This window comes from Crocodylus porosus, unplaced genomic scaffold (genome assembly GCF_001723895.1).
Source record: "Crocodylus porosus isolate Cpor-Errol unplaced genomic scaffold, CroPor_comp1, whole genome shotgun sequence".
Taxonomy (NCBI): domain Eukaryota; kingdom Metazoa; phylum Chordata; order Crocodylia; family Crocodylidae; genus Crocodylus; species Crocodylus porosus.
This window is the reverse complement of record NW_017728918.1, coordinates 31,661,984-31,688,154: the sequence shown is the minus strand read 5'-3', so window position 1 is coordinate 31,688,154 and position 26,171 is coordinate 31,661,984. Positions and strand designations below refer to the sequence as shown.

General features: G+C 45.4%; 1 long non-coding RNA gene across 1 annotated transcript in view; it reads right to left on the bottom strand.

The window, feature by feature from the left end:
- Positions 1 to 21,765: 21,765 nt before the first annotated feature.
- The window catches only part of LOC109311683, a 6,306-nt gene continuing 1,900 nt past the window's right edge, over positions 21,766 to 26,171 (bottom strand). Inside the window, exons 2-3 of the long non-coding RNA XR_002101576.1 lie at positions 24,992 to 25,076; positions 21,766 to 21,967 (exon numbers count right to left, since the gene is read on the bottom strand). This is a non-coding gene — a long non-coding RNA (uncharacterized LOC109311683). The remainder of the gene's footprint in view (positions 21,968 to 24,991; positions 25,077 to 26,171) is intronic.

Here is a 26,171-nt window from a genome sequence, read left to right as displayed (position 1 = left end):
CCAAAGCTTCTGGAAAGGTTTAAAAACCCCTGACACATGTAGCAGGAAGGGGGGCAGTGCAGAGGCAACCAGCAAAGCCCAAAAGCATGGGAAATACACATAGTAGAACATAGGCATAGCTACACCTAAATCATCCCTGACCAGTGACTGACCAACCTCTTCTTCAGAGGCAATGCATAAGAGGTGCGTGTGGGTGCACGTGCACCTTCTGAGCGTGTCGGTGCACCGCCTACAAAAAGGCGCTGCCAACAATGCACCATCTGTGGGCGGTCCATGATCCCTGCTGGCCACCGCCACTGCTGGTGGCATCCGTGGGTGCTCGCCGATCCCTGGTTGGCGCTTGCCCACCCCCCCCAACAGCGCCAGTGGCATCTGTGGGAGCTTCCCTGCTTACTGCCACCACACTCCCACTCCTGCTGCCCCTGTGCCCCCCCACCCAGCAGGGACACGTGTCATTCATGCTCTTCTTGAACACCTCCAGTGATAGAGGACACCTATACACAAGCTGGGAGGCTGCTCTGATGCACTGTAATTACAGCACATTAGAGCAGACTCAATTAATCAAGTCTGCTAAAGCTCCAGGCTGCCTCTGCATCTTGTGTATCAGTGTCCCCGTGCTTCAAAATGGTGGTGGGGACACTTTATCTAAAGCTTGTTTAACAAGTTTTAAATAAAGTGTCCCCACAGTCATGTTGAAGCGCGGGGATGATGATATATGAAACACTCCAGACGCTTTTATTAGTCTGACTGTCAGAGCCTCACTAACTAAAGGGCCACCCCCATCCCAAAGCATGTGTAAAAATGCCCAGAGAGTCCACAAGTACCTTAGGCCAGAAGTTCCCAAACTCTGACAGATTGCGCACCGCTAATTTAAAATGATACAACCTTAAGTACTACCAGAAAATTTTTCAGTTCAACCTTAAGTACCCCAGCAAATTTTTGTCATATAAAGTAATTATAACAAAATTGTTAACGTGTACCACTAACAGGTTGTCTGCATACCACTAGTGGTATGTGTACCACAGATTGGGAACCGCTGCCCTAGGCAGTCTATTCCACTGCCTCGCTGTTAGAAGAGTGAACAAGGGGAATATCCACCATCAGGCCATAATCAAAGGACTGGTCTGCTCACTCCACTGAATATTCAACTATTTTATAGAAGGCATTCAGAGGAGTCGGGTTTGAAACTCAGGACTCAGTCAGATGTGAGTTGCCCAAGGTGATACAATGAAGCAGTGATAGAACAAGCATTTAAGGCAGGGGTCAGCAACCCCCAGCATGCGTGCCGAGCATGGCACACAAGACCATTTTGTTCGGCCCACCACCGCCGGCCCGGGCTCCGAGCAGCTGCTGCCAGCCACAGATCCCAGGCTGCTCCCAGCAGGCAGCTGGGAGGCTGCAAGCCCTGCTGCCAGCAGACTGGGCTCCATGGGCTGACTGCAGCCGGGAAGCTGCAAACAGCTGCTTCGGGCTCCAGCACGTCAGCACTCTGGCACCTTCCAAGGTAGACATTGTGGTTTCTTTGGCACTCCAGCCAAAAAAATGTTGCCTACCCCTGGTTTAAGGTCAGGGTCTTCTGTCAACTAACTGTGCTTACCTACCTTATTACAATGGTTGCTAAGTATCTACAGCTTTCCTTCATTTCCAAAGCAGCCTGAAAACTAGGATTACAGCATTAGCATCCAGCTGTGAAAGATTTGGGTTAGGTGATTTGCCTAGTATCACGTAGGAAGTTAGTGACAGGCTTAGACTCCATTTCTCTTCCACAGCATTCATCACCTCAGCCATTAAATCATGCTTTCCCTTCCTGCAACCCTTTGCCTCAGCTGCTACATATCTTCTAACTTCTAAAGCAAGTGACACAGGGATCCTAGAGACAACAGATTCTTAGAATACATAACTCACACCCCAAAATGTCAATTCACTACTTGAGCAACTTACTGGTGTATCATCAGGCACCCAAGAAAACCAGAAAACCACAACTGCAAGAGTTTGCCATAGTCTGGTAAACATCACGACCAACTTCTCGACACCATCCCAGGTCAGCCACTTCCTTCACCTGAAAGAGGATGACCCCCTAGGATCACCATGTCCCCTTCAAATCAGCATGAATGAGCTTGAACTTTCTTTGAGCTCAGCACAGCTGTATGAGTTTTGAGGGCTGCATTTATCTCAAACAGCTGCATTGTTTTGGATCCCCAGGGGGCTCTGGCATTCCCAGTCAGTCTTTCACTGTATCAGGGAGATTATTGGTTATCTATGCTAGGAGGGTCCCAGCCTTAGAAAAAAGTAGTAAAGGCCCTTGGAGAGTGGTGCAGTAGTCATGCCTGAGGGCACTTTTTACTACTCACTCTCTGCCCTATGAATATTAACATGCTCAAACTTAAAAGAACCATAATAGAGTGCTACTGGCTACCTATATACATGCCTAGAGGTGGGGAGGAGTGTTTTAATTAAAGAAGTTCCTGGACAGCCGCTCTAATTAAAACAGCTCACTGTTACATGTAGTAAGCTCCACCCCCCCCGTATTTCAAAATATCGCCACACCTGTAGATGGTGATGCTTTGCTGCAAAGTTAATTAGCCTACTCCTTGGTAAAACACTTGTGTAGATGCACCCACTGCCTGTCAAATACAGGTAAATTGTGCCCTCTCCTTCCTAACTGTGAGTACAAGTCATTACCTCTGCACAAGCCAGTTAGCAGCCTGGATTTTCCAAGGTTCTCAAGCTCCCTTACTTTGGTAAAGGGCCTGTTCATTATTTTTATATATTTTGAAAGAGTAACCAGTGGCTTGATGGGGAAGGGGTGAGAGTTTGATGTATATTTTGAGTCACCTCTCCTAATTCAGGACTTTTGGTCTAAACTTATATAAACTGGACAGGAGGAGGGAGCTTATGGCTACACTGTTAATTGAATGCAAGTTACTCAAGTGAATCCCGCCTCTTCTTTCCATGTAAACTCTAACATACTGTATTAACCAAGAGTCTCCCATAGTTTCAGTAATATAAGCCTACAATCTTGAGCAGGAAGTATTAGTTTCTTTTGCTTACTAGTAGAGCTAGCTGAAAAGTGCAAAAAAAATTTGCAAAAATTTCCATCAAACAAAATTGCCATTTATCTGACAGATATGTTGTGACCCACTCTGGAGGCAACTGGAAAATGAATCCCACCCCCACACCAAGGATTTTCTATGGATATTTAATACAATGTTCTGCCTAGCTAGCTGCCTTGATGTGAAGCCTCTTGTTTCTATGGAATCAGTAAGAAAGTCCCAGATTACTTTTCTTAATATCCATGACCAACAAAAATTCTGGAAAGCAAAGCTTTTTACCTTCAGAAGGCAGTTGATAGCAACAAAAGGCATGCATTTAACAGTGCTCCTGAGAGGGTCCAAGCCACCTCCTGCTTTTACCAGGGGAATACACTGCGCAATGAAAATGATGAATAATCCTTCCAGTGTTATCATGTGCTATTATTGACTAATGGGGGTTGGGTGCTGTACCCAGGTGTGTATACATATATATTTATCCGTGGAGGCAACAAGGAAAGATGCTTCAATTATGTTTCCAAGGTTAGCATCAGGACAGTGAGATTCCAAAAAGCAATTGGTTTGATGTTCCTTTTGCCATTCATTCCCTCCCCATCTCCTCCAAACTGTAAATGAATCAGTAGCTGAAAGCACTGGTTTGTGATGCCTCTGCGGTAACTCCCCCAGACTCCCCAAAGACAGTTGAAAAGCAAACGGTGCTCAGGATCTCAGAACTTCCACTGCTCTTCCTCTTACAAAACAAAGAGAGAAGGTATAAAGGACCATAGGAGAAAAATGGGAGCAATGACCAATCTCATCCCATCTCCTCCTAAAAACACAACCACACATACACGTAATGACTTTGATGATACACCTAATCAGTGCTGTCCTAAATTTAAAAGTGTTTGAAATTATCTGCTATATTTCACATCCTGAAATGTAATTTTCCACACTTTATAGTTCAGAGAAACAATCTTGCCTTTGGCTGCAAACATCATTTATTACTATTAATATTTGGAGAGCTCCCAAAAGGTCTTGTCGGAATCAAGATCCCTTATTAAACTAGGCAATTTAGGAACACAAAAGGACCCACAGTCTCTACCCTCTTACTCTGTAAGACAAGTAACATACAAAGGGGAACACAAGCTGTTTCAACTCACATTTGCAACTCTTAAGATTAGAAATAATGCAGCTTTCCTTCAAACCGCTGACTTCCTTCACAAAACACCATTCATGGTAACAAGAATACCCAGAAGTCTTTGAGACAGAGGGATTATGAAAATGTCATAATTTTAAGAAAGGGATATTGTCAACCGGATAAACTTTGACAATAGTGTGGGTAGATAGAATCAATCTAATCTACTTACTACATTCTGAAGATTTGTAACTGCTCCAGAGCTACTGCATCTACTACCTTGCACGGTCATGGAGACCTATGTATTAAGTTGGGATGGTAGAAGTTGATATTAACTGTGCACAGGTCTAAGTAACTGTAAAGGCTGTGAAGAATTATGCCGTTATTTTTTTACAATATACTTAAAACCCGATTATAAGCCTGAATATATTGCCCTACTGAAAAGTTTCCTCTTCAAAGCAAAAATGTAGACAAAACCTTTACTTTTCCATTGCTAAGGATGCTTATTGCGCTAAGCCTTCCTGATTAAAAGATCTCCATTTCACAGCTGGGGAAGCTGAGGTATAGAAAATGATTGGTTTGTCCAATGTTACAGAACAAATCTGCAGCAGGGCTAGAAATATAAACCAGTGAATACAGATAAAAGAACACTGTTATTCAGTGGGTTGCTAAGTGAAGATGTGAGGATGGTAACAAACATTCAGAATAGAAATATCACTTGATTAGTACGCTCTACAAGAGCAAATCACTGCAGTGCTTTGTCACAAAGTCACCGGTCTATGCATCAGGGCAGGACCAGCTTATAAATGTCCTGATCATACATATGTGTCTTATAAAGTTTCTTACAGAAAATAAAGTAGGAATTATTTAATTGAATATAATCTTATGCAGTTCACTAGCAGCTATTCATAATTCATTGAACTTTAAGGGCTATCCACTACTCCCAGCCCATCATCCCAAAATAAGCATTAGAACATTTGGAAAATGGAAGCAGAGCACGTCCTACAGTGGACAATTCACTGTCTACATTCTGCTCAGGTTCCATAGTTTTCCACGTACGACACCCCAGAGCACATTACTGCACTACCTGTGACAAAACTGTAAGTACCGTCTTCATGCAGGGAAGTGGTCAGCTGGCCGGTTGTATGGTGTCCAGATAGGTTGTCCAACAAACAGTCCCACTGCCTTGACATAGTTTTGGTGAGAGAAAACAAACTGGCAGTAGTATGACAGCTCTTTTGGAAAGAAGTTAATTATAAAGCTAAACTTAATGGTTTCTGTAAAGATGTAAAAATAATCTGCAGTTCTATAGCATCCTTCAGTGCCTTTCTAGATGGTTTAAAAGCCTCATGTGACCTCAATTTGTACTTCCATTGTACTTGAATGCTCTGGAGTGATGTTGCAATGGCACTTAGCAGTTGCAATGGGTTCAAATCCAGATTTCTTCTAGAGGAGACCAAATGGGATTTGGGAAATGCAGGAACCTACATTTCAAAGACCCTCAGTTTATTTGACACATCCATTTTAGACTGCAAGGATCCCTATACACCAGCCTTCTCCTAACAGACCACAGAACGGTGGCATATAACTTAAACCGACTGACTGAAAATTACCTAGATACCCAGACCTTTTGTTTCTGAGCATGCTGTGTGATCTAGTCTGATCAGGTAGGCGTGTAGCTGCCATGCAAACTTCATCTCAATCCAGATTAGTTCTGGGGAGACACCAAAGTCATCAGGGGATCTGATAAGTAAGCTCAGACTATACCTAACACGGATCCACCACAATAAATTCTGCTCAGAAACACTGTCCACTGCCCAACTCTGCTCACGGCCCACCTTTTGCACAACAGCCTAGTGGTTGGAATATGTGTCCATTAAGTGAGAAACCTGGGATCCAGGCCCTCCTCAGCCTGAGTGGATTCAAATTCACTCACATCTCCCTGCTGTCCCAATCACCAAACAACTGATTAGCCAAGCAAGGCAATTTATGTATCCTAAATTAGACAGTCATTGAATAAAATCCGATATAATCCTGGGAGCAGAGACCAGAAACAGGGTCTTCTCTACCCGATAATGAGTGCCACTCCAGTCTCTCTAGCTGCGTCTCTGTCTGAACCCATGAGTCCTGCATTCTTGGTGCTCAGTGCTTCAACAGAAGACTTGAAGCAGGCCCCACCTAAATTACACTGTAGCCTGGTGACCAGTGTACTCTCCTACAAGGTGGCAGATATGAGTCTGAATCTACACACATGTTGAATAAGAACTAATGGTCAGGTTTCCAAATACCAGGTCAAATCACTGGGCTTCTACATGACTACTTAGCTCCATCACCCACCAGTGCCAAAAGTCTGACATTAGAAGAAGGTTCTGGATCTCAGGTGAAAACAAGTGTAGCCTGAGGTGACAAGAGTTTAGACACAACCTGTATTTCCTACTGGCTACCTCTAGGCACCTCCAGCCTCTCTGAAATGCTCTTTGGAGGAGTCCTAGCCTATACATTGACTGTTAAAGGAGGCTACATGCCTGACCTGCCAAGGCATCTAAGCTTTAGGCAATGGAATACCTAAGTGTCAGTGCCTATGGGATCAAATGGGATCTGATCAATGGTATGTTCCAGATTTCAGTTCATCCTCAGCAGTCCTGGGAGGCAGACAGAGCATTATCTCCTTCATTAGGTGTGTTCTGAAAACACCTGCTGGATCAAGACTTGCAGGTGAGATAGAGGAACACCTATTTTGTAGAACCAGTCATGGTTCAGCCATGCTCATCATCAAAAGCGCAGCATTTCTGAGTAATTTATGCATCTAAGGATCCTAACCTGATAAAAATTGTGGCTCCTGTGGAATTTATGGCAGCTGAGCAAGGTTCAGAGGATGGCAAATTTAGACTTATATCCCTAAAGTAAGAGTTATGTGAGAGAGCAACACTTAAGCTCTCTTCCAGTTCTGACCCACACCACCTCCAGTTTTGTCTACACTAGAACAAAGCCCAAATCAGTAGCCGATGTAGCTCACCCAGTGTGTGCGTGCAAAGCAGAGGTTTATGCCAAAGGAGTAAACCTTTTCCCCTTTTATATGCAGATTACCACTACTACTAGGCCAACTACTGATTCAAGGCTATGCTCATTCTTGGACCTTTTCCCCACCTTTGCAGGGTGGAAACAACTTCACATATACATGCAGAGTCCTAAATCACAAGAAGATGTGATTTCCACAGAGGGCAGGGCCATGCCCCAACCTCAAAATCCCGATTATTCCCCAAACTTCCTCTCAGGTCAAAGATCAACAAGCAGGTCATTGCAGAGACAGGAAGTAATGCAGATTATGTGAATATAAGGTTTACTTCTAGCCACTAGACAATGTTCCCCACATTACAGTGAGCCTGGGGCTCCTAAATGACACCTGCAGTAGACATGGGTATGTTCGACTATCTGCTGATGAGCTGGATCTGGATTGCTGACAGAAATCCAAGGCTCAGATTCAGTAAATCAGTTCCTCATATTTCTGGTGTAATATAGTTTGATGATGAACTTCAAATCCTAATATACTTGGTCACTAATCTGGAGTATAAATCTGTACACTTGTTTGTTAAAGCAGCTTTATGGGAATGTAATATATAAAGTTATACACAAACATTTTCATCCAGTATAAATCGGTGATATATGCTGGCAGGAAGAGTTATATCTCCCTTTTCCATGAAAATCCCAACCCACTTGTCATCTTTGTCTCAAACATCAGAGCTGCCACTTCTTTTAAGGATGTAGTAACTGTTCATCCAGGTGTAAATGTTCTTCACAAAATATTTTTATCTAGGTTAGAAAGAAGGAAGATTCTTTTTTTTTAATTTGCTGCAAGGAGAAATAAGTGTAAGTATGGTAATCCTATCAGTGCCTGTGAGATTTTTTAGAGGAGTCCAGAAAGATATAAAACACTTTTAAAAAGTATTATTGGTACACTAACTAATGCACTAAACTATGTTAATTGAATAGAAAAAACAAGCCAGGTTTAGCAGGAAATCATCCGTCAAGAACTGGATATTTATCTTGGATGCACACAAAAAAGATACAGCAAGATTTCCTGCATGTTTCACAGGAAGAAGTAGCTTTGGCACCTACAGTATCTAATCTTTTGGATGGTCTTGAAAGCAATAGAAGTAATTATTGCCAAATGGGTTGTCTGATGTAGTGCTTCATATTACCAACAAGAGACATAACCAAAGATATTTTCTGTCACTATACAGACCTCTCTAGGCAATTTATGAGCAATAATACTGGGCTTTGAAGGGGCTCCTATCCAATCCAACTTGTCAGGAGGTTAAAAAAAACCCTGGAATGAATGCAGCGGGTCAGAAAGAAAGTGATAAATGAATGAGTTCCTCAAGGCTTCAAGAAGGATATTGAAAAACCCACTTCTCAATTCAAGCTGGAATGGCGCGTCAATGTACTTAGCTGATGAGGAAGGACTTTCATTCTGAAATGCTTAACTGAGAACTTGACAGTATTCGTACTGATCTGTTTTAAAGCAATCAGGATATTAGTCCCCAAATTAAAGTATTTCTCATTTGGGGAACTGCAAACATCCCTCAAACTCCTCAAGTGTTTAGCACATTTCAGCCTTAAAAAAAACCTAACTGGAGGGAAAAAAACTAATTAAAAACTAAATACATTTTGTACGCAGATAATCCCTTATGTACACTTAGCTCTAGGGGTGTTTCAACTTTCAAAACTACAAAATGAGCATGCTCACACATTACTTCATATGTATGGGAGGTCACAAATCCCCTTCAAAATGAATTTGGCAGAAGTTCCAGTTCCCTTTGATGGTGATTATATTAAAATATTCTTAGCACTTAAAATCAATCACCTTGACAACCAAGCCAAGAGAAGGAAGAGTAGCCTCCTTTTTTCTGGGAACAACAAGAAATTACTTAAGATACTACTACTTAAGATTTGTTACTTTCAGTTAAAATTATTGTTATGTATCAGAACAGCAATGACCAAGACTAAGCTTGCTGTTATGAAGTTCACTGGACAAAGTTTTTACCAAAGTCCCCAGCTGGCAATGATCTGACCTTCATTTGGATGATATTCTCACAGTGTTTGCTAGTATTTGTAGGGCTGTGTACATGCCTTTGTCTCAACATGACAGACAAGAACCACTGTTGTATGAGAACTATTCTAAAGGGTATCAGGCATAAGCTACTAAAGGGAAAGTGACTACAACCCTCTTCCCCATGCCCCAAAATCCTTTCTAGTTTTAACCCTGGAATCAAATCTGTCATTCTATTAAATGCAGAACATAATTTTAAAAAAAAGGAGGGGGGGAATGTTCAATCTTTGAAGGTTGGGATCTACATGCACACTTCAAAAAACACTACGCTTTAATGGCAGACTTCATAACTTATGCCTTCCACAATCCAACCTACACCCTAATTTGTGCATGTGTGAACAACATTTCTAGATATATGGAAGCTACTAACAAGTACAGCAGGGTTATTGACGGTTGTCATGTAGTCTACCAGAAAAAAAAAGGATTGTCACTTCACTCTAAGACCAGGACTGGGCTGAAGCAGTCCTGTCCCGCCACCCGGTCCTGTCTTCAGGATGGGAGGGGTAGAAGGGGGTGGAGGGATCTCCATTGCAGTTTGCCCAACCTGCACTGGAGGATGGGGCCAGGTGAATTGGTGGCCCCCAGAGGTGGGGGCTCCAGTCTACTCATCCCCACTTCCAGCACAGGCTGGGCAAACCATGGGCTGAGCTCCCAGCATCCCTTCCATCCTGAAGACAGCATCAAAGCTGGGAGGGGAGGAGAGGGTGTCAGGGATAGGGTAGGGAGGCTGCAGACACTCAACCAACTCCAAAGTGGAGCTTAAACCCTCCCCTCCTCCCTGCCCCCGACCCAACAAAAAACGTTTGTGAGGCTGGGAGAATTGCTGTAACTCATGGCGCTTCCTGTAAAGCATCCTGAGTTACAGCAGAGAGTCACAGGTCTGGCAGCGCCCACAAAGTCTTGTTTCTTATTTCAGAGACAGATACCCTGTATTACAGCTAATTATATCCTATCCTCCCTCACAAGGAAAACAACTGGGAGTCCCTTCTGAGCAAGGATCCTGGTTTTCTCTGTTAAAAAAATCCATAATTCTGTGATTAAATACCCCAAACTCTACGTTTTTCTGCAATTGAAATGAAACACCACTATATATATAGGTATCACTTGAGAACAATGTTTTATTTATATATTTACAATTTTAATGCGATTTGGAAGCCTACCAGTGCTTCAATCATTAGGATGTATTTTATTATAAACACCTATACATTTTGGTGTTTGATTTTGGTGTTTTTATCATGGAAAATCAGCGCTCCTGCTGCCCCCTTGTTTCACCAGGACATGGGTCTAGCTGTGGCTGTCCCCTCACTGCTTTGTGGCACTGAGCAGCCCTGATATCCTGGTGCCCTTCACTCCCAAGCCACAGCCCTCACCATCCCTGTCAGCAAGACCCCCATCCCTCTGCCCTGCCAGCATGAACTGCAGAGCTGGCCTTAGGGTAGGCAGCAAGGGCAACTGCCCAGCACGCCAAGGTGGTGGATGAGGCATCATTGCCCTGCAACCAAGGGTACTGAAGTGGGGAAAGAGGTATCATGGCAACCCAGAGCAGGGCCCCATCTCAGTTTGGTGGGGGCAGAAGAGGAAGCAGTAAGCTGGGGGTGACCCTCATTCCCAAACCACCGGCCCTGACCCTCCAGCCCTGTTAGAGGGGGCCCCAAGCTGCCCCCAACCCCCGGTGTGTGGAGCAGAGGATAGGTGTGTGGGGAAGTAGGGGTGTGGGACAGGCCTGGTCTGGGTTCACCAGAGCTTGACCCTTATGACCCAGACCAGCCCTGCACCACTGGGGCTGTGCACAAAGCTCTGGTGTTGCCCCAAGAACCAGGGGGTATCCGGTTCTCCTCCCAAATGGAGAAGGAGCACAGCACAATTGATATTACCTTAAAGTATGCTTCAGTCTTCTCCAATCGAGAACCCATTTATTTTTTATCTTCTCCAAACAAGAACCCAGTTATCTATTTATCTACTCCAAACAAGAACCCAGTTATCTCTTTAATAAATCAGTTTTATTGAGCACTATAAAGTATTAACTCCAAGCATGTGTATAGATGTAATCTTAGCAGTTTCAGTAATCTTAGCAAGATACAATTTTAGCAAGCAGGTAATTGTATATTACCAGTCCTAATAATACGTGTCTCAGGAGCTGGCCAAGCTTCCAGAGCAGGCAAAGTTACTTGAAAAGAAAGATCAGATGTCTTCAGTTCTCAGGCATTGTCAGGGTGGGGAAAAAGGAATTTCTTTTGTTTCATAGTCTGTAGGGTCAGAAGGGACCTGAGCAGATCATCGAGTCCGACCCCCTACCATGGCAGGAAAGAGTACTGGGGTCAAACGACCCCAGCAAGTAGTATTACATATGGTCCTCTAGTCACATAGCTACCTTTTAGGCAGTTTTTTTGTTTTTCATCAACAACCTGAATTATGTCTCCCCTTTATCACTGTTTCTTTCCTCTCTCCTTGGAACCAGGAGCCATCTGCTCCAGTTATGGCTGGAATGTGCCATGATAAACCCATTTATTAATAACAAGCCTCTATCATCAGACTGTCGCAAAAAACAAGCTGCATCAGACTCATTTCTCTGTAGGGAGCAGGTCATACAATCGCATAACTGCATTCTTAGCCTACTTATGTTAAGGCTGCTCTAGGCCTTGCAGGCCTAAGGGACCATATCAATCCTGTCAAGCATCAAAAGGCTGTACTGTCTCCACACTGGTATCCCCAGACTGCCCCTGTGCTATCTGCGGGCCTCCAATGGTGCAGAACCTGTTTGGGCTTGCCAGAGCTTGGCCCAGATGGTGCAGGAACAGTCCCCAAGCCCTGGCCCTCCAATCCTCCTCACAAACAATGTTTCTGGGCCTATGGGAGGGCACATGCCCACCCCTCAGAGTTGGGAGCAGCATGGGGGGAGAGGCTGGGATCCCCATCACCCTGCACCCCCTCCCCATGCCCTCCTTATGGTGGCTGCATGGACACCCTACACCTGCGGGAGCCACCACCATCTGCCCTGGCCCAGGCCCCAGGCAGCGCCCCAGCTGAGCAGTGCCACCAGCCCCGATTCCTGCCCACTGCTGCCAGATGCCACACCCAGCTAAGCTGCAGCCCTGTGCCCTGCTGTCAGCGCAGAAATCCAGGGGCAAGTGTCCCCCATGTTGGATCACCAGTGGGGCTGGGGCAGGGTGGGAAAGGGTCCAGGATGGCTCGGAAATGGCAGGAGATGGCACCACAGCCCCTACACCCAGGGTGGGAAGGGTGAGCCAGGCCCAGGGTGGTCTTGTCCCTTGAGCTGTTGGTACCTTCCAGGGCTGCAGAGTAGCATGCTGACTAGCACATGTTGGCCTTCCACAGTTGGAAGGCAGGGTGGTAGGCAGACCACACAGCACCATACAGTGTGGAGAGCAGGAAGAAGGCATCTCATAGTAGAGGCAGGCAAGTGCTGCAGGTGGTGCTGCTGGTGCTACTGTGCCCCCAACTCTGCCACCCCCACAACCCTGCAGCTCCACGCCTGCTGCTTAAGCTAGGTGGTGTGAGACCTATGGGACCTACAGGACCTGAGTGCATGTGGGAGGGGAGGGCGTGGCCGTGTCTGTGGGGGGGTGGATAGGTGTGGCAAGGGGGTGAGGGAGCATGTGGGTGTGTGGATATGTGGCATGTGGATCGGTATGGGGGCTGTGTATAGGGGGAGGATAGCTGTGTGTATGGCAGTGTGAGGGGGTGTGGGTGCATGTGTATGGTGCGGTGTGCTTGTGGGACTCGCCCTATGAATGCACACACCCTCCCTCACTACACACACTCTCTGTGCTTCCCTTAACACACACACACTCTCTCCTTCCCTCATTGCTCTCTCTATCTCTCTCTCCGCCTCCCTTATTTATGCACACTGTATGCCTCTCTCACTACACACACACCCCTCCCGCTCCTGGCCCCAGGGTACCGGCACGACCCCATGGTCTGGTGATGCAGTCAGGGGCCACGTGGTGCTGGAGCAGCCCGCCACGTGCAGGGAAAGCTGCCGCAGAGAGAGACTTCCAGGTGTGGGGAGTGGGGTTGGGAGGGGGCTGGGGGTGAGGTGGGGCTGGGCAGACCTTGCTCCTGACTCCTGCTGGCTTCCCCTGGGTCCTACTGCCCCTAGCTCCTGTCATCTTTGACAGGCAGCCAGAAGCAGATAAATATTAATCTTCTCAACTTTTTGGGTGCCCTGCAGGCCAGAGAGAATGGCCTGGTGGGCTAGATCCGACCTGCAGGCTGTATTTTGCCCACTCCAGCCCCAAGAAGCTCCTTGCATGCTGTAACTGCCAGTCTGCAAGGGGAAATGGATTTCCTGCTTCAAAGGAGAAAATCCACATTCTTCTCCTTTAAAGGGGGAAATCCATGTTTTTCCACAGGAAATGGAAAACCCAGATCTCTGCTTATGAGTAATGGTCCACACTGCCATTGTTACTACACAGTTTCTGAAGTTTGGAGTTACCAGAAGAAGTGTTTTTGTCATCTGTCCAATTGCTTCGCTACTGCTTTCCCACCAGGCAGCCTGCCACCCCTGGCAGGGCATGTGTCCAAAATAACAAATGAGTTTCAGTAAGGGAAACAGCAGCAGTCTGACAGCAATAAAGAAATAACTGGCAACAACTGGGGGTCTTTACTGATTATAAATCAGTAGTGCTTCCTGCTTCCAATAGTCCTCCTTAAACTTCATTAAACTGTTCTGGATACATATTAACTTTCTTTGCTCAGTATTCATCCTATAGGTGGGAAAAAATTTTAAGAGCAAAACCAAAAATTGTCTGAGGTTTTGCTGTCACCTCTTGTTCTCCTCTGAAATGCTGCTGCTGCTCTTGTTCCTTCCTACAATATGCTCAGTGAATTGCCAGAGACATACCTACACCTTACACACAATATAACAAGCTATAAAGACCTCTCTATGCCTCAGCAGGGTACACGCTGCAGTCCCAAAAGATTCTCTCTTACTGTTGTATCAGCATTTCATATGCTCTGCTGAACCCAGCATGATATTGGGAGATAGGAATTCTCGATGTCTACCTTATATATCCATAAGGGATATATTTTACAGTCAAAGAATGTCTGACTTGAAGTTTTGGTCCCAGAAATACTCAACCATGCAGTTCTTCTGCCTGCACCACCCACAAAATGACATTTGCTCTATCAATGCAACCCAATAGTTACACAGCACCATAAATATCTGTGGAGCTTCATTTTAGGAATCCTTTAGAAAAAGCTATCCCAATACCTGTCCATTGTGCTTTCAGACACAAAACAGCCATGTAAACTTCACATAATATTTTTGTTTGTTTGTGTTCACTGACCTTACCCATCATCCCTGACCTCAAATCACTTCTACACAGTAGGGCTATAGCATACTTTTCACTTCCCCAGAGGTATGGCTCAAAATTCAGTTTGCCAGTATAAAAACCAGACTAACCACCACATTCGGGAACCCATTTGGAAAAGCAAAAAAAAAAAAAAAGATGATCACAGAAGTACAGGCAGACACCCCTGCTCCTCCCTCCTCCTTTTCTTCCCACTTGCCCTCCAACCCCCACAGCCAGAGTCCACCCATCTGCAGCTGTATAATACGCCATCGCCCCTCCTCGCCATTCTTCCTGACTCCAGACCTGGAAGCTGCCAGCCACATCCACAGCTGCCCAAATGTGGCCAGCAGTGTCCAGGTTGGGGCTCTGGATATCACACTGTACAAGACCACTCAAAGGAGTTTCGGACCCTGTGAACACTGGCTGTAGACTGCGGCAGCTACAAGTATAATTTAAACACAGCTGTCAGTAATGCATAGATCCCTTGATCAGCTGGGAAAGCAAATCCCATTTTGCCAATCCCTCTCTAAGTGCATGCACCCATGTATGTTACATATAGAAGTCAGAGGAGATTTGCACCTTATAAAGCAGTGATTCTCAACCAGGATGCCTTGAGATTTTTTTCTCAATATTAGCCCTGTTAGGTTTATAAACATAATTCATACGATAAACTCAGAGATTTCAAGTAGAAATCCACAGGTCTTTCTGGTTGACATTTTTCTGAGTTCTTTGTAACAGAAAAATAGCTCCATTATTTTTCTGTAGTAAACAAAGAGTGGAAACTAAGAGTTAGCATTTTACAAGGGGGGCGGGAGGGCTCATGTGTGCACACATTTGTCTCACAAGCTTTTCTGACCTGAAGGCCACTTCATCAGATGCGTCCCATGCATGGCCAACAGGCTGGATCTAGCCAGATATATCCAAGGGATGTATGTTCTAAAAAATATTCAGGTCTGCTTTAGCTCTACTGGCTGGAAGGAGCCAGCTCTTCGGATGCCAATCGTGGAAACACTCAGGTGGGCAGGAAAACATGCCTGCACCAGCCGTATTCATGAAGGCTCCTGAGAATCTTCTAATGTGGCTGAAGGAGGCACCTGGAAAGGGGGATCATTGCTGCCCAAGGTGGGCATGCAGTACTGGGTCCTTACAGATCTGAGCATGGGAAACTTAGCTGACCCTTATCTGCTCATGACTCCGGGCAGTTTCATTGGGTGGCTCCCACTGCCTCCTTGGACTCACTCAGGTAACAGTGGGCACTGGCCAGTCCCCCAGCTCCCTGGTTATGAACCAGTGACCTGGAGGGGCAGCCAGGCCTACAAGAGGGCTCTCCACAGCAGCCGTGCAGCCCCAGGGCCTCTCCAGAATCAAAGCGCAAATGGGAACACAGAGCCAGCCTATCCTACCTGGGGAGCAGGGAGAGGGCACAAGACCCACACCCGAGAGCTGGGATGCCACCAGAGCAGCATGCCCTGGGTTGCTGCAGCACAGCTGGTGCAGCTCCACTCCCTTCCTCCATCTTATGCTCCCACCGCCATACATCACAGTCCCCCTGGATCAGAGGCAAGGGCTCTATGGTGGGTATAGGGCTTCACCTACTTTCCAGTACAAGACAGCAAGGTAGGACAGCTGTTCCAGGCTGACCAGCCAGGCAGGCTCACACTGGTGTGGCCTCCACAGCTCCTCAGCCTGGTTGTCCACATACCATAGTGCTACATGGCATCATGCACTGTGGCTGGGTGTGGGGTGCTGTCCTAGTGGGTATTGCACAGACTTCTAGCCATGATCCGCTGAGAGCCCAGCCTTTTGCCCACTTAAGGGCTCTAGGGTTGGCCCTGGAGGCAAAGCTACCCAGTCCTGGGGGCAGCAGCTAAGGGACAGGGAGGGGAGTGTGGGTCGCATGCTATAGGCATGCCAGCCAGTGCCCCCTGCCTGTCCAGTGCATTCAGGGAGCTGCCCAGTGAAACAGCGCAGATGAGTGGCAAAAAAACCAGCCCTGCCTTCACCAGGGTTCCCCCTGCCACAGCCTCCTTCCTGGGCTGATACATGGCCAGCTCGGCCAGATGCAGGGCTGTTTGCTGTGTCATAGAGAACCATAGGCCAGGACCCACCAAAGAGACCGTAACCCTCCTTTAATAAGGAAGGCCCCTTGGCATTTGCTCCAACATCTCTTAGGGTACCTATACATGAGAGCAGAAGCAGCCTTCTGCATCTCACGTGTATAAGCATCCCTGTACTTAAAAATGGTGATGGGGCAGTTGAACTAAAGCTCACTGAATAAGCTTTAGTTCAAGCTCCCCCACCACCATTTTTAAGCATGGAGTGCTGATACAGGACACGCAACAACCCTAATTAATTCACTGAATTAATTTCCCTGTCACTACAGGGAAAGCCCATTGAGTCCCTGTATCCCCAAGCTGGTGCACATTTAGTGGCTTGATGGGGATGGCATGTGCATTCTGCTTGCACACTGAAGTGTGAAGGACTGTATTGTGCTCCATATAGACTCAGTCTTCAGTGACTTTAAGCTGTAAGTCTCCAGCCAGTCTTTGGGGAGCATGTGTGAACAAACTTTTCAACACTTTATGAACTGCTCATATTAAGGTAGATATTCACAAGAGCAGGAAAAGGCACCTCCCCTACACAAAGGCCACAACTCTGCCAAATTTCAAGACCTTGCTCTGAAGCACAGAGGCATTAGAGTTTTCACTGTGCTCAGAAACTGATAAATAATTTAGCTGAAACCATCCAAAAAAATTCAACCTGAAGTATATCCCAGATATGGAGGATTCCATCATGGATTATTAAAATTTGATAAAGTTATAAAATAGGCTCTTTTAATTGGGACCTTTATAATTGGTAGTGCTGCCAAATCCAGTTAGAACTCAGTATGTGATGGTGTCTCTTTGGGAAACATCCCTGAAGGAGCATTTTTTAAAATGCATGCTCAACCTCTTGCCTGTAAGCCAGTTCCAGTCTGCAGCACTGCATTATCTGGCATACAGAGCTCCCCACGGATCTGACTGTGGGAGAGTTTCCAGACCCATGAGGAGCCACAGGCCCTGTGCACTGGATGGGTCACTCAATTCCAGCGTGATGGCCCAGGCAGGGACAATGCTGTGTCCTAGGATCCAATCCTGGTGTAGAGAGCTGGGAGGAGGCAGTGCTGGGACTGTAGGACCCAATCCTAGTGGGCAGGAGGGGACAGTGTCAGGCCCCTGGGCCCCAATCTTGGTGTGTGGGGGGTGAGGGAGATGGCACTGGGCCTGTTATGGCCTGCAGACAGGCCCCCGACTTTGCATCTGGCCCGCAAGGTCAAAAGGCATGACTGTTAAAAAGAAAAGGAGTTTTAGGACTAAATGGCCTAGACTGAGCAAAGACAAGAGGAAGAAGAGGCACAGGGGATAATTAGGCCAGCCGATTGTAAGCAACACAAGTGGGAAGAGGATAAAAGGAGAGCATAAATACTAGCAGGGGCAGAGGTTTGTAGAACTTAGAACAATTTAAGACTTTATTGTTGGACTTTTTTTTTTTTATACACTTACTAAGCATTTCATTTCACCTTCGCTTCTAAATAGTTGAGCTCCAGGTTTGAGCAGGATAGCCTGGTGTCTCGCTGCACTGCATTCACATTTCACTCACAGCCAGCTTACCATTTGCAGAGCCATGAACTAGAAAGCTAGGAAGCAAACTGTGAGGACTCTGCCTCCCCATTCCTGCTGCCAGGGGCACAAGGCTCAGGCATTCCAGGCTCACTGCTGCAGCAGAGAAGGAGCACCTATTCCTCTGGTTCTGCTGTCACAAGAGAAAGTTAGTGAAAGCCTGCCACAATTTTGAACCTGGAAGTCAGGGCTGTGAATCTGTGTGGGACCTTAACCAAGTCACCTGGACCCAAAATTAAATATGCTTAAACCTCAAATTTCAGCCCACAAACAGATGGACCATAGCAAGAACCAGAGGAGACACATACTTTGCTTTCATTATTTTTAACCCATCCTCTTTTGTTCCTGCTCTCAAAACATATGCTGAGAATGGCACATTGTGTAGCAAATGAGTTTTGGTGCATCTGAAAGTAACTAAGGGAAAGATCAGAAGTGATCAGCAGGATTTCTCTAACCTGTATGCTCCCACTGATGCCTGGAGGCTTGCATCTCCTCCAGCTCCCTGTACTGCTGGAAATTCAGTCCAAGAAGTGCTTGTGCAAATCAAGTCAGACACTCCTCCCTCAAAATGCTGTTTGGTCTCTCAAGGCAAAAACTGGGGGGGGATTTCTTCCAAACTAAGTAAGATGGAGGGATAGCTGAAAAAGACAGACAGGCAGAGGCAAGATGTACACCAAGGAATGTATGACTGTGTCTTAAATCAGCCTCCTCTGGTTAGGAGACTGGTCAGGATTCCTAGGCAAAGACCACTGGCTAGCATTCGGCCATATGATATTCAGGTTATCCTTTTGTTACATTAAGACACAAGGGTGTCAATCTCATCTGGCCCCAAAGCCAGCTCAGGCCCACATGCCCAGGCAAGTGCTGAGGGCAGGGCATCCTGAGACCAGGCCCCAGCAAGCATCATGGGCAGTGCAGCCTGGGACCCAGCCCCAGGGAGCAGGGAGTGCTGCATGTGTCCTGGGCTGGCCAGCACAGGGTGTTGGTCAACTGGGAGGAACTGGGAGGTGGATTACTGAACCACTGCATGTTTGACACACCAGAATTAAGTCATCCCACGTGCCCCTGGAGGCTGTGGGGGGCACGATGAGCTCCCGCAGGCGGCGGCAGTGCTGTCAGTGGTGGGAGTGTGGCAGAGACAAGTGGGGACCTGCCGCAGGCAGCCACAGCACTGTTGGCAGCAAGGGGGATGGCGAGCACTGACCAATGGTTGGTGACCACCCACAGACATGCCAGCAGTAGTGGTGGAGGCCAGCAGCGATCACAGACTGCCTGCAGATGCCACCAGCAGTGTCAGAAGCAGGGGGAAGGTGAGTGGTGGCTGCCTGCAGGCACTGCCGACTGTTGGTGGCGCCTTTTCACAGGGGGTGCACCGCCACACATAGGGGATGCACATGCACCCCCTACGCACCACCAATGAATCATTCAGTGAAACAACGTATTTTTTTCAGATACAATGTCATATTTTTGAATGAGTTTTCCTCTGTGTTTTATGTAAAAGCGATCATTTTTTCAATTAGAGTTTTAAAAAACAAATTCACACACTCCTGACTGGGGCAAGGTGACATTCCTCATCGGTTATATTTTCAGTGCGTGTTCTGGAAGCGTGCTTTATTCAGGGACTGCACTAATTTTTCAGTGCATATTCAGTTTTGGTAGGAGCCCAAGCAGTGTTCAGCAGCCATAAAAATCAAGCCTTTAACTTCCTGGCTGGCCAAGACAGCACTGAAAATAGGAGTTACTGCCTTTCTGATCAGGTAATGGAACTCCATAAACAAACAACTCGGAAACCTTATAGAATCAACTGACTTTTTTTTTTAATGGGTGTCTATATTGAGGGACATTGTTGGTTTATTTTAGACTTTGGTTTTGGTTCATCTGCTAGAAATTATGATTTTGACACAAAAAAGAGAGGCTTAATTCAGCATCTACAGACTGGGAAGTAAGAACTAAGAATAGAAGTTTATGATCTAATCTAAGGGTCTTCTGTAGCATCTTGTGTCATGGTACCTCAGGGCTGAGCAGTTAAGAGCCCCTATTTTAATTTTGTTTTGGAAGATAAACTGCCTTTCTTTTAAAAATGGTGCCTTTATGTGAAATAGGTACATGAATCGCCTCTGGAAGGAAGAGGAAGCATATCGTAGATTGTGTTGATTCCCACCACTATGCTGCTGCTGCAATAATGGCAGATACTAGATACTTTGCTGTTGCTTAAAGTGATTATGTACAAAAAGCTCATACTTCCGTTTCTTTTCTTTGTGGGTAGTTTTAGACATACATAAGATAGCCTATTTTAGGGACCATTATCAAAGTACTGACAAAAACAAAAAAACCCAAAATATGTAAAGCAACTTTCAATGCAATGTCCCTTTTAACCAGAGGTGGGAATGGCTTCTGTTCCCTGCCATGCCCCATTCCTTCCAGTTATTTGCATAATTCAGTTGGGAAAAACAGAATCTGTGGGAACAGGAATATACTGCATTAGCTGCCTTTTGTTCAGGTGTGGAACTAGGACAAATTGACAATTTTGGCCTTTGTATGCTGAATTACAGATGGAGATGTTCTTTTCAGAAAACAGAACTGAGCGTTCAAAATACAACTCCAACTGGCTTTGCTTTTAGCTAGAAAGGCTTAGCCAGAAAGAAATCTGCAAAAGCATTATGTCCAGTCAGACACCTAGAAACTGATCCTGCCACAGATTCACTCATGTGAAAACCTTGGCCTCAAACGGCTTGCCCAGCATCATACTGAAATTCTGTGGCAGAGCCAGGAAGAAATCCTATTCCATTCAAACTACTGCAATTTTAAGGGCGATGCTCAAAGGAAAGTTTCCATGATTTCTACAGGTAATTATTACATAACTGTGTCGGGGAATTATGAAACTGGTCTCTGAGGCCCCTGACACATTACACTTAAGACATGATAAACCAGTTAATCACGTCTTCAGTAGTGACCTGGCCACACATTCAATCAAGTGATGATGTAATAAAACCAAGAATGCATCATAAAATTATTACACAAAATACATAATGACTTTATGGATGGTTCCTGTCATGTCTTTAATTGAATGTGTGGGCAGTGTCTGGCTTCTGGAGCACACAGGAACCTTTCAAGATGTGCCCGTGTTCCTGAGCAACCCTCAGCTGATCCGAGCTGTGAGGTGGTCCCCTATTAGGAACTTGCCAGGGGAGTGTAGGAAGAGAAAACTGCTGGTGCAGGGAAAACCTGGAATCAGGCTCCCTGTAACAGCAATGTGTTGCAATGGGATCTAATGCAGGTTCCCATAGTGCCTCCTGCCATTGTGCTTCTCTCACCTCAAAGTTGAAGACAGCACTTCTTAAATGGTATTTAAGTGATTATTTTAAAGACAAGGATATTCATGGTTGCAGTTTTCTTGGAAAATCTCACCCAAACTGCCTAATTCTAGTTTTCATAGGTTTATATCCTACCAAGTTAGGATACTTCAGTTCTGCTAATGCAGAAGAAAAACCTTTCACAGTCCAATTACATCATTAGAGCAACAAGGGAAAAAAGTACTTTAGATGGAAGAGCATTGTAACTGTGATAGGATACGCAGAACAAATTGGCACTTACTCACTTGATTTCCATGCCCTCTGTAAGCTTATGAAGCGTTTCAAAGTCCCCTTTGTTTATTACACTTCTTCCTGTGCTTGTTCTTCAGGCATTACTTTTCCAGTTGTCAACCCAACTTGTCACACCTATGGGAAAAAAAGTTACATCCCATTGTAGGGTTGAAACTGTAGTACTTTCATTTTTAACAGTAACCTAGCTAAGTATTCTTTTAAAAACATCCAGCATGAACCAAGCCAATATTATATGCATTACTACCTAGAAAAATAATTTTTTTTTGCCAGTGGCTATTAGAATCACTATTCTCTGACATGCTTAGTATTTACACTAAATTCACTGGCCTTTCTGCTGTCACCTCCAGACTGATCCTACTTCCAATTTCTTTTTTGCCAAAGGACCAAGCTCCAAATCCCTGCAAATTTTTATTGTCCAAAATCTTCAGGCAAGGTAATTGGTGGTAATCTGAAGTAGGATTGGATTCTCCAGTCTTCCAGAGTTCTCTTTTTCCAGAACTGTATTCACTACACCCAGATGTATGGAAAAGTTCCTCTTGACTAATATTGATGCCCACTTTTCTGCAGTTTCAGTGGGTGAGTGCTAGTTTACCAAGTGAAATGTAATAAGCTGAAATGGAAAGATCTGTTTGTTTGTATACACATACAGTGTGTAGCTCTAACTTCATCATTATTAACTTGTTTTATTTAGAGAGGGAAAGAGCTGGCACACAGGGCTGTGTGTTCACTTTAACACAGAGAAGCCATATAGTAGGAGAACATACATCCAGCATAACTGGAAAGGTTACAAAAACCTAGTTGTCACAGAGAAAGAAGGGGAAGGAACTCACAAAAACTATACATATCGGTTTCAGATCAAGAATTCTCAGCAGGCCGTGTTCCCAGGTAACAAAGCACTCAGCTACCTACAAAGAATGAATTCAGATCTCGTGGCTATTTCCTCCCACAACTAAGATACGTAAGAGATCTAAAAGTTTTACTGCTTGCTGCTTATATTAGAAATTCAAGTCATGACTACATAGCAGGAGCAGGCAGTTATCTCAGCTAGAGGGCTGCAAGGGTATCCCCATCCCCTGGTCATCATCTTGAGATCAGGAGTCCCACCCCAGCACCTGATCTTTGCCACTGGAAGCCCCTCCCCTTTCCCCAGAAGTACTCCTTTTGGGATGGAGTTTGCCATCTTGAAACTGGAAAAAACAAACAAATCATGTACTAAAAAAATAAATAAACCAAAACCCAGACATTGACAATAACTTATTTTAAGTTTATTTAAATATATATATTTGTCCTGATTTGTGTGCGTCTGCATAGTGTATCTAGCTCAAAATACAGTGTTACTCTTCTATATCACGTGCAGGGAGCAAAGCTGTGTATGTAGGGCAGGGGCGGGAAAAATGTGGCCCGCAGCCTGCCAGGCCATTCTACCTGGCCCGGGGGGCACCTAAAAAATTTAGAAAATTAGTATTTATCTGCCCTGGCTGCCTGTCATGCAGCCCACAATGGCTTGACAAAACTCAGTAGGCAGCCCTCTGCCTGAAATACTTGCCCAGCCCTGATGTAGGGGGTATGTGGGAGGCTATGGGTATGTTTGGGGGTATTGTGGGGAGCGGGGTGTGTAGGAGGGTATGGGTGCATATGTGTGTTGCGGGGAGCAGGTTACAGAGTCCCTGGAGTGTTCAAGTTCCTGGATCTGCATGTGGTAGCAGCATACAGGGCCAACCCCACCCAGCCTGTAACATGTGGCTCCTACAATGCTGCAGCCTGCTGGGCCAGCCAAGCCTGGCCCCATAGCATGCAGCAACCTGCACTCCTGCCCTCTTTCCCCCAACAGGAATCCCTGGCCCAGTGGGGCCATACCTGTATTCCCATGCTTGAGGCAGGGAGACTGGGAACAGCCACGGGGCAGCCAAGCAAAAACCTCTGGCATTCAGGGGTTTCTTGTGTCTGGCGCCCCCTGGCTCCAGGCTGGGGAGGTCAGGCCAGGCTGGGGTACAGGGGTGCCTGGCTTGCAGAGGGGCAGCCCAGAGCCAGGGCTTATGAAGGGGGCCCGCAGGCTGGATGGAATCACCTGGTGGGTTGAATCTGGCCCACTGGCCATATTTTGCACACCCCTGCTATATAGTGACTGTATAACAGACTGAAGGAAGGGCAGAAAGGAGAATTTATTCTCACTGACAGCTTACTAATCACGTTAGCTGCTTGCAGACGTTAAAAAAAAATGTGCTTTATCGGAAGAAACAACATGTTACAGAGGTGGCAAAGCTCAGTCAAAGTATAGATCAGGCACTTCAGCAGGGTATTTGGCTCTTTTATCCAATAGCTGATTCAATCAGCTATTAAATTATTTTGGCTTTTTTTTTTGCCAAAAAAGATCCACTAAAGTGCCCGATCTATACAGACGTTACATGAACTGGATCCAACTAAGGCGCTACCTTTTCTGGGCGTGTGCTAGACTCGGCATGGGGATGCACTGAGTTTAAAGAAAAGCACCGGGGCTTTTTTGTTTTGTTTTTTAATGCCTGCAAGCACCCACCATGTATTATTTATAGAAGGCCAAACCATTCAGTATACTAACCCATTAGATGAAGGTGAAGAACTTGCTTTTTCCCACAAACCTACCTTAAACCAGGAAAATCCAGACTTTAAATTCTTAAAGAAAAGCAAAAAGCCTTGAAATATTCCAGGTTTTTTGTGCAGCAGGTCAACCTCTCTCCTCCCCTCCGTTAATTAATTCTGACAGTCATTTTGCAGATACAGCACCAAGGCCTACATTCCTATGCCATTTTGTATGCTAATTAATGGTATCGTACTGCTGTATTCTGCATCCTATGCTTCTCAAAAGCTTCCTCTAGAGATCTTCAGTGCTGATATTTTAAGTATTTCTTTCACTCATTTCATTCAGTTGCCCAACTACATACAATGCCTAATCCAAAGTTTGATACAGACAAGTGGATACATTTTGACCAGTGTACAGTGCATGCTCAGTTTCTTCCCCATACAGTAACTGGAAACTACAATGAGCTACCCATTTTCTGTTCTCTACCCTCCTCCTCCAGACCCAGTTATTGAAGGCTGACCAAGTGATGTTATGTGCTGTTATGAATTTCATTAACAGCAGAGTCAAAGTTATTAACTTACCAATAATAGTGCACTTGCTGTCAGTATAAATAACCAGTTTCTTGATGTTTTGACTCTTTGCTTGCTCAACTGCTTTGCAGGCTGCCTAAGGAAACGCCTTCAATGCAATCCTAATTCAGAATAACAATGTGAACATTAAGTACATAGGAGGACAACTACAGTGTCTTCAGTGTTGAAGCAGGCACGTATAGATTGCCACACTACTATAAGTGGCCTACCCAGTTGATGTTCCTTAGCATTAACAAACTAAAAATACTAAGAGGACTGTAAAACAAACATGATAGCAAACAATCATGGAACAACCAGGTGTTATTGCATTGCTTATAGACTTGTAGCACATTCCTATATCAGGCGAGAGGAAAAAAAGGTGAAAACTGCCAAGTGAAATGTAACTTAGCAACAGGAAAGTTGCTGATAGCAAAAAAAGGCCACCAAACAATCCTCTAACATCTGACCTTCCTCGAGAAAGGCTCTGATAGGTACCAATCAAATCAGAAGCTTCCACTGCCCAGTGGGGGTCTGTTCTTCCCCCTAACCAGCATGCAAGTGACTTGAGCTAGGCTTTCTCCTTTTAACTTCACCCTCCAAGCATATTATTTATTGCAAATATAGCAATAAACCCATGGTACCTAACAAGCTACCTTCCATCCCAATGTGCAGCTGGCATAGTCCATTGTACTACCAGAGAAAGTTACTACTTAAGCCCTCCCAAGTAAAGACTAGCTTAACTTCTGAAGCATGAAACTAAACATACCCTACCTATTTATCTTTAGTGAGCATGATGATAAACCTGTGTCTAATACTTTTTTGAATCCTAAATCCTTGGCTTGATATATTCTTCTCCCAAAGATAAACTGTGCCCTATGCTAAAAAAGCTTCACTTCAGTTTTGAGAGTTGCCTTTCAGTGTAATTAAAAGTTTATTTTTTCTTGTTAGAAGTATTTGTATCATCTTCAGTATGCTAAATGTTCTGTATACTTCCATCACATCCCTTATTGTCTCCCATATAAACTCCAAAGAGTCAATTGGGTCGCCAACTGGCTGGAGGGCCACACCCAGAGGGTGGTAGTGGATGGGTCCTTCTCAGCCTGGAAGGACATGGGCAGTGGGGTTCCGCAGGGCTCGGTCCTCAGGCCCGCACTGTTCAACATCTTCATCAGCGATTTGGACAAGGTGGTAA